This window comes from Dysidea avara, chromosome 5 (genome assembly GCF_963678975.1).
Source record: "Dysidea avara chromosome 5, odDysAvar1.4, whole genome shotgun sequence".
NCBI classification, from domain to species: domain Eukaryota; kingdom Metazoa; phylum Porifera; class Demospongiae; order Dictyoceratida; family Dysideidae; genus Dysidea; species Dysidea avara.
The window spans coordinates 38373271-38381355 of record NC_089276.1 but is presented as its reverse complement, the minus strand read 5'-3'; the positions used below and the strand labels follow the sequence as shown (position 1 = coordinate 38381355).

The 8085-nt window shown below is 38.6% G+C and overlaps 1 long non-coding RNA gene across 1 annotated transcript; it reads right to left on the bottom strand.

Annotated features, from left to right (window-relative positions):
• Positions 1 to 3411: 3411 nt before the first annotated feature.
• On the bottom strand, positions 3412 to 6467 carry LOC136255503 (uncharacterized). The gene is made up of 3 exons (XR_010700920.1): positions 6366 to 6467; positions 3524 to 3614; positions 3412 to 3467 (listed from the first exon to the last, which is right to left on the bottom strand). It is a non-coding gene; the product is annotated as an uncharacterized lncRNA (long non-coding RNA).
• Between the last annotated feature and the right edge of the window lie 1618 nt (positions 6468 to 8085).

Here is an 8085-nt window from a genome sequence, read left to right as displayed (position 1 = left end):
ATAAAAGACAGTAGTTATTAGCAGTTGAAGCAGTACATTATAGAAGGTCTCCAGGCCACTAACTCATGCTTCCATAAGAGTCTAAGGCAAGTCTGTCAACATTTCTCAATGAATGTCATCTGGTTATAGCACATACATACCTTGTGTACACAGGTGCTGTCACAACTTCATGAGGTTCACCAGGCATCTGCTCAAACAAAGCAATGGGCACACTTAACAGTTCACTGGCCAAACATGGACCATGACATAGACCAGATGACATCAGCTTGTAAGCAATGTCAGAACCACCTTATAGTACATAGCTGAAGCAGCCAATTATTTTCAAACCCAAACAATACTGTCCATTTTAGGAGATCACAACCAACTTCACTATAATGCAACAAAATATTATCCTGTGGTGGTGGTGGACAGCCACATAGAATAGCCCGTGGGAAGGGATATTGCAATCAGTCACATAGTTGCTGGCCTCACAGAACTGTTTAGCAGGACCGTGGTTTCAGATGTTTTGTGGTCAGATATAGGCCCACAATTTATGGCTAAATAATTTTAAGAATTGGCCTGACAATGGAGATTCTATCATCAAATGTCAACTACTCTCAGAGCAAAGGGAAGACAGAGGTGGCAGTTAAACCAATGGAGAAAACAATTAGGGCAGCATTGCATGGTGGGTTCTTAATGCGGACAAGTCATGCAAAGCTTTCCTGTAAAATAAAAACACTCCTTCAAAGAAAGGTAGGGTGTCACTAACCCAGAATTCCAGAAATTGTGGCCATCTAAGCCAGGAAATTCTCCCAGCACATGTTAAACCTTTTGCCCCAGGATGGCATAACACCACAATGGAAACTAAATAGTACTATAGGTCCACAGCACATCCTCCACCAACGTAACAGTGTAAGGCCCTCAAGCAAGATTGTGGAATACCTATGGGATGGTTATGGCCATAGGCCCCTAATGACAGTACCACATTAAGACACTAGGGAACACACCAATTGTAAAGAGATAGTTCATACACCCCAGAGTGCCTGATTCAGTTCGTTACCTCCAAGCCCCACAGCCACCTAAGGTACAATAGCAAGTTTCATTGCCACAATGCCACCAGTCCCAGAGGACAAGGAAATCAACCCAACTCCTCATCAAGGATTCAACCTTGCATCTTTATTGACAATTAAAGGAGATAATAAGACATCATGTAGCTGAACAAAGTTACAGTTGTTACCGTTTGTAGTGATTGGTGTTTAAGTATAATCTATGTGCAGTTTGTATCAAACAGTACGGTAGTACTGTTTAAGTAGGAATCCCCCCAAAATGACACACGCCGCCAAAAATATTGCCTTTTAAAAACTAGCTTAGAAACTTCTTACACGTCGAAAATAACCTTTACGGAATAATATTAGTCCATCTAACATCAAATGTACCATTAAAAAAAAAAAATGCTTACTGGTGGCTGGATATAGAATTTTTTAAAGTCATCAAAACTCGAAATTTCGTCTCACTGCCTCACTCACTCACTCACTGACCACAGTCGCAAGCCTAGAGCCCAAACGAAGCAGCGCACAGTCACCATAGTTATGCCACAACAACAAACTCACCAGTGGGATGTGCCTTTTGGGGTTCCGACGAGTATATGCCCTGTGCGCCTTGTCTTTTCTTTTATCTTCAGTCAGGCTGCTTGTCTTATGTCTTCTTCTTCATCCAATGAAACCATATCGAGGCGTTAATTTTCCATATCAACACTTCCTTTAAGCAGCATAATAGATGCCACACTAAATTATTTAAGGCGCTTAGACTACGCTACTGTATGGAGGTACCGGTGCTCCACAATAGGTCACAACATCATGCCAATTCTTTATTCTACATATTATCGATCTATCGATTGAGACCATGATGACCACACCCTTTTGCGCTAGCTGTATTTGTGACCCCACACCTTCAAGTTGGTAGGCTGATTCAAGTTCAGATTTGAGATTCTCTTATCTAATACTATATGAATCGATTGAAACCACAATGACCACACCCCTTTTTGGGCAAGTGTACATCTTTGCAGGCTGACTTGAGATACTCTAATACAGCAGTCACCCTAATAGAATGGTCACATGTTTATAGCTAGCCGTATGCTTTATCAAAAAACTAAACAAACTAGTATGTTAAATTTAAAAATGAAGTAGGAATCCTAGCGATAAAAATTAGTGAAACAAGAGATGAACAATGGTAGCTATTACAGTATAGCTCAGTGGGAAATCCTACTTTGGCATTGAACACAAAATAATTGTTATACCATGCCAAAGTAGGCATTTCCCACTGAGCTATACTGTAATAGCTACCAATGTTCATCTCTTGTTTCACTACTTTTTATCGCTTGGATTCCTACTTCATTTTAAATTTATAATTTTTAACATACTAGTACAGTATTAGGATAGCAGTACATTCTTGGGTGTAGGAGCACATTGATAACAGTGTGTAGTACACATATGCATGTGTATGCAACCATACGTATTTCCTACACCTCCCCTTCAAAGCTTTTTGGAATAGGGAATAATACAAAAGCTTATGAGAGTCCTATGAAAAGTGTACAATAAAGTACATGCATATAAACACTACCCAGTTCAACTTACATGTGACTGGATCTGCAAAACCAGGAATAATATGGTAACATAAACAAACCATTAATTATAATGGATACAATATATACTTGCACATTTCAAACAAAGCTTTTGTTTGTGAAAAAGGCCTAACAGCAAAAACCTGCACAGGTATCATCTTATTTACCTACTGAAGAGGAGTTTGAAATTCTTTGTTTAGTTACAGTAGACCAACAGATATGTGAGTTGTGAGCATTAATTTTGTTGATGTCATGTCGAAGCAATTGTACACAACCAACCTTTTCATCACTGATATGAAGAAAGGTAATACAAGCAAAACTTACTCAGCATTAGTCAGCAATGAATTTTTGTATTCATGGCAAACACAATGGTGCAAGTTGCAACTCTGTATATCATTACGTTCGTAAGTTACAATTATTTTGTAAGCACCTGTAATTTTTTTTCTTATAGTTGCTGTACAAACTTATCTTTCTGTTGTTGCTATTTTGTAGGGCTGTAACTCCAAAAGCTATTGGTATATACAGTTGAAACTTAACCAGAGCATACATCTGGCTATGTAGATGATAAAAATAATATTGAACTTCAAAATTGCACTATTATTCCAGGTGTTTGCAGATCTAGTCACATATGTCAGCTAAACACTTCATCACCCAGCACAAATGTTGACAAGCTATTTTCCACTGCATTCACAAGAGAATCGTAGCAGCAGCAGCGGCAGCGGCAGCAGCAGCAGCAGCGGCAGCGGCAGCAGCAGCAGCGGCAGCAGCAGCAGCGGCAGCGGCAGCAGCAGCAGCAGCAGCAAATTAAGTACCTGGATTATCTGTTGTAGAGGCTGACTTTGAAATCCTTTTGATGCTATTAGTTTTCCTACAAGTGTATATACAACAGTATGGATACAAAACATTCAGTGGTCAAATACGTACATCACAAGAACCACATCATTCAGGTGTGATGAAGTAGCTAAGGATGACTGTTTTCTGGGAGTCATATTAGGTTGCTCTTGTGCAATACTACCTGCAAAAATTAAAATGCACTTCTATAAAGTTGTTTTTAACAACAGTAGCATGTCATCAAGTACAGAAACTACAGAACAATTGTATAAATGCAATGTATTATAAACAAGTATCCAAAGGCAATCATACAGTTGCATTAAGGCTTATTATTACTTAATCTACAGATACAAAGATGACTATAATTAGTATGGCTGGTTTAATTTCACTATAATTATTTTTGGAATACTGTAATAGAGTGCACATTTTTCAAGGACTTCTAATATAACACACATAGAATGTGCTGGAACAATCTAAAGCAGATTTGGACCTATGAAATCATAGTTTTTACTGTTGAGTAAAAGTTTAATTTTCTTTTAAATTAGTAAGTTGAATAGTTTATAGCAGTTTAGTGATGAAGGGTTTGTGAGTTAGCAACTCTGGTTCAAAATCTGGACGATTAAAGGTTTTCCAACATTTTAATGCACTGCTTTTAAACCATTTGTCACTGCTCTATAGAGTACATTGACAGACAACTTTAAACTAGGCTAGTTTTCTCTTAACTCTGTGGCCTAATGTATTTTACGGACTGATACATGAACTGGACTCACAGGCTGAGCTGGAAACAGCTTCTCAACAATAATCCAGGGATTATCTATCTTTGTAATGCTGATGACACCATTGCTGAACTTCAGTTGCTCACATATAAGAAACGAAGGTTGCGTGTGCACTAAATTTGCTAGAATATTTTCAAAGTTGTATGACAGTAGTTTATCTACATAGTTTGTAGGGTGGCATGGCTATTCTTACACCATCTATCTATATAGTTTTGTAGGGTGGCATGGCTATTCCTACACAGTCTAGCCATAGTTATAGTGAATACACATTTGCAGATCAGTATAAAACTTACCATTCGATATTGAGTAGATGGGAGGCATAAGACTATGTAGCTATCCAACCACTGACTCATCACTGGCTAAAGCCTAAATGTTAGTGCTAAATACTGGAACAACAAAGGAATAAATCTGTGCTACAACAATAGCCTCTATTGCTACTAGTTGAAAGTCAATAATGGTGTCTCCATCATTACAAGAGATAGATACATAATGCCTGGATTATTGCTATATAAGAAGCTTTTTCCAGCTCAGTCTGTGCGTCCAGTCTGTGATTGCAGACTGTGAAATACATTAGGCCTAACTCTATAGCTGCCACTGCTATCTGTGACCAGATCTGTGAAAAGGATCTTATAATATTCCGCAACTCAACATCGTGACTAGAATTATTAATTCCACTGTTTTGTAGCTGTGTGCCACATGTTCCACCGTTTCATAGTCCAATATCTTGACAAAAAAAACCTGTCTCGGTGAGCAGTGTCTCTACAATTCACCTCAGATTTCACACTCCATTACAAGAAACACACTTTGACAAGTTTTACATAATTTGCTCCGATCTCAAGTAGTTCAGCCATGCCAAATTCCCAACCCACACTCAAAACAAAAAATCTGTTATATAGGCTTTAAAATTGCAAACAATGTTTAGTAAATAAGTCAGCAAACTGGGAACTGTTATATAAGAGTTGGTAAGATGGATGTGCTCAGGATTTGCCTTATATATATATATATATATAGTACCTCTTTTTAGCCACACAGTCTGCCCACTAATTGGTTCAAAAGTACCAAAAGAAACCATACACTGTACAGTCACAAACAAAAGGCAATGAATTCAATCGATGCATTATTACTCCGTAAGGAATATCCACAGCTTGGAAGCAGGATAATCACTCAGCTGAATCAGCATCATCACCATGGTTCGCCAATAAATTAAAGACTATTACATCGCTACACTACTAAAGAATAAATTTCACTTCAGCCACACAATGGCTGACCTGAATACACCAGTGGTTGTCCATGTGAAGCTAGCTACCAACAAATAAGCTACCATTGAATTAGCTAACTATCAAGACAGTAAAATTGTTCCTTGGACATAGCACTCAGTGATAGCTAATATAGTATCCTGGCTTTCTTGCCCCTTTCCTTTGGTGCTACAAATGGGCATCTTGGTCCGCACATGCCCCATACCATAAAATTTTACAACACACCTATTCAGTTTGTATCTGATTTGTAAACATTTCCCTCAGCTGCAGGGCCCTAGGGGATCTTGTTTACAAAACCAGATCTACAACTATTACTGATTATCTAATTTGTCAAAGACAGAGTAGCAACAAAATTAATTAAGGCATAACTTGACTTAAGATAATATTATGTGCATACGTAGCTACATACATACATACATGCTCTAATGAAGTTAACACAAAGCAAAACAAAAATGGAAACAAACGAGATGATACAATACGAAACATGTTGATTACAAATAAACGGAAATGTACAGTCTTATAGACCATTAGTTATGAAGGGTGGCAAGGGCCAGCATACAATATGGAATTGCATTTCAAATGAAACGTGTGCTCAGAAAAGAATGAATAACTATCGGCTAGAATTTTTCGGAATTTTTGGCAGTGGTCCTGTCAGGCAGGAGGATAGCTAGAAGTTCCGCCACAACCGGCTCCAGTAAACCTGTTTTCAGGCTGCCCTTGAACTTCCTTATAGCTAACTACTAGCTAGCTAATACTGAAATACTTGCTCAAAGGATTAAATGATTTTAAATATACCTAGCTACACCTGTATTATACTACTCGTGAGGTGATGATGAAGCTAAATTAATGGACTCGACGCCGCTGTCAATCAATGCATAAAATAAGAAATTAGCTAGTACATACCCATCCATATGCATTGCAGAAGGAGACACACAAAACCTAAGGTAATTTGCGTTAACATCACTTCAGCACGAGGCCACGAGCTTCAGCAGCAATAATTTCGCGTGCCAAGACCGTGCGTGGGGGGCGGACTTGTGACGGATACGCAAAGCCAGAGAATGGAAGCAACCATGCATGCAATGGAAGGAAACAATCTGGGGGCACTGTGGCTGATTGGGAAGCACATAGTCTTTTCTTGTGTGATGGTGGAAATTCCCACAAAAGTGGACTGGCTACCGGCGTGGCTATGTAAGATTCGGTCAATCTGGTTACCATTATTCCACGGAACGACACGGAACGGAATATTCCGTGGCATTATTCTCCGGAACGGAACAGAGCAGACGTGCCCCCCAGCGCATCAACTATAGTATTACTTGGTGGTCATGGACGTCCATGGAACGGCTAGATCTAAGGGAAGTTCTATAGACTACATTTAGCTCTAAATCTATAGCTATCAGGTCTGCAAAGCTATAACATAAAAACTAGTAGCCGCAGTATTACAGTACTAATAAACTTAAATTTGTCTCTCAATTTGGACCAGTCCCCAAGTCCCAACTAGCTATGTACGTAGCTATACAGCATGTCTAATTTAACCTTGCTACATAGGTTGATGCCAGTGAAAAAAATTCTTATAAGAAACAAGAATACAGTTAGCTAGCAGCAAAAATTAAATACAACTATGTTGATAATACTAATAAATTAAAAGCAGTACAGCAAATAAATGATACAACAATACACTACACTGTAACAGTTACTAAACACTAACTAGTTTCAACACAGCTTTGACAACTCCAGCGTACATTCTTTGCCTAAGGGGCTTCAGCAGAAACTGGAGAAATGCATACATCCCCATGGTACCATTCTGAACACTCCAAACAGCATGTCATTGGAGGTTGACGTGGTATGCCAGGCATCCAGTAAGCCTTTGCTTGTTCAGTTTATTTAACTTTCAGATTTTTCTTCTTTTGCCTCTGATTGGTAACAGAAAAACATTGTTGTTCAATACAAGATGAGAGATGGCTACACATCTTAGGGTAGTCAAATACTAATGTGCCAGGGTTTTCACCTAAACACCGGAGCACTGAATATGCAATGCTGAACAAACCACAATCATTACATCCAATCTGTTTATGAACATCTACAAAGTTCAGGGTAAATTCTGATTTGCTGGTGTGCAGTAAACAGGCCACTTGCATTAGTTGTCATGAGAAAACATACTATCAAAAACCAATGCATCTTTTCTGGTTGAGTTACTAATTGTCACCCAGTGATTTCTGTTACTGTCATGTATAACTTGAGTGAAAGCACTTTCAATAATCAAATAACTCAATAGCCAACATCTTGAAATTTTGTTTGAACTACTTGTTCAATATTATATTGGCTAGCATTGATAATTGCAACATTAATCCAATCAGCTGACAATACCACAGCTTTGTCCACATTCATCAAGTGTAATTCATCAATCCAGGAATGGGTGTCTTCATCTTTGGATGATTCTCTGTATGTATCAGCAGTCCTTTATTTTGTAGGAGGATGCTGCTTCTTTTCACTGACTCGTATACTTTTGAACAAGTTTTTGGAGCTTCATTGACAGGTTGACTCGATGGAGAGCTGTCCAAAAGGAGTGATCCACTGTGTGATGAGCCTTCCTCACTGCACACTAGATGATCTGCATGTTGGAGCA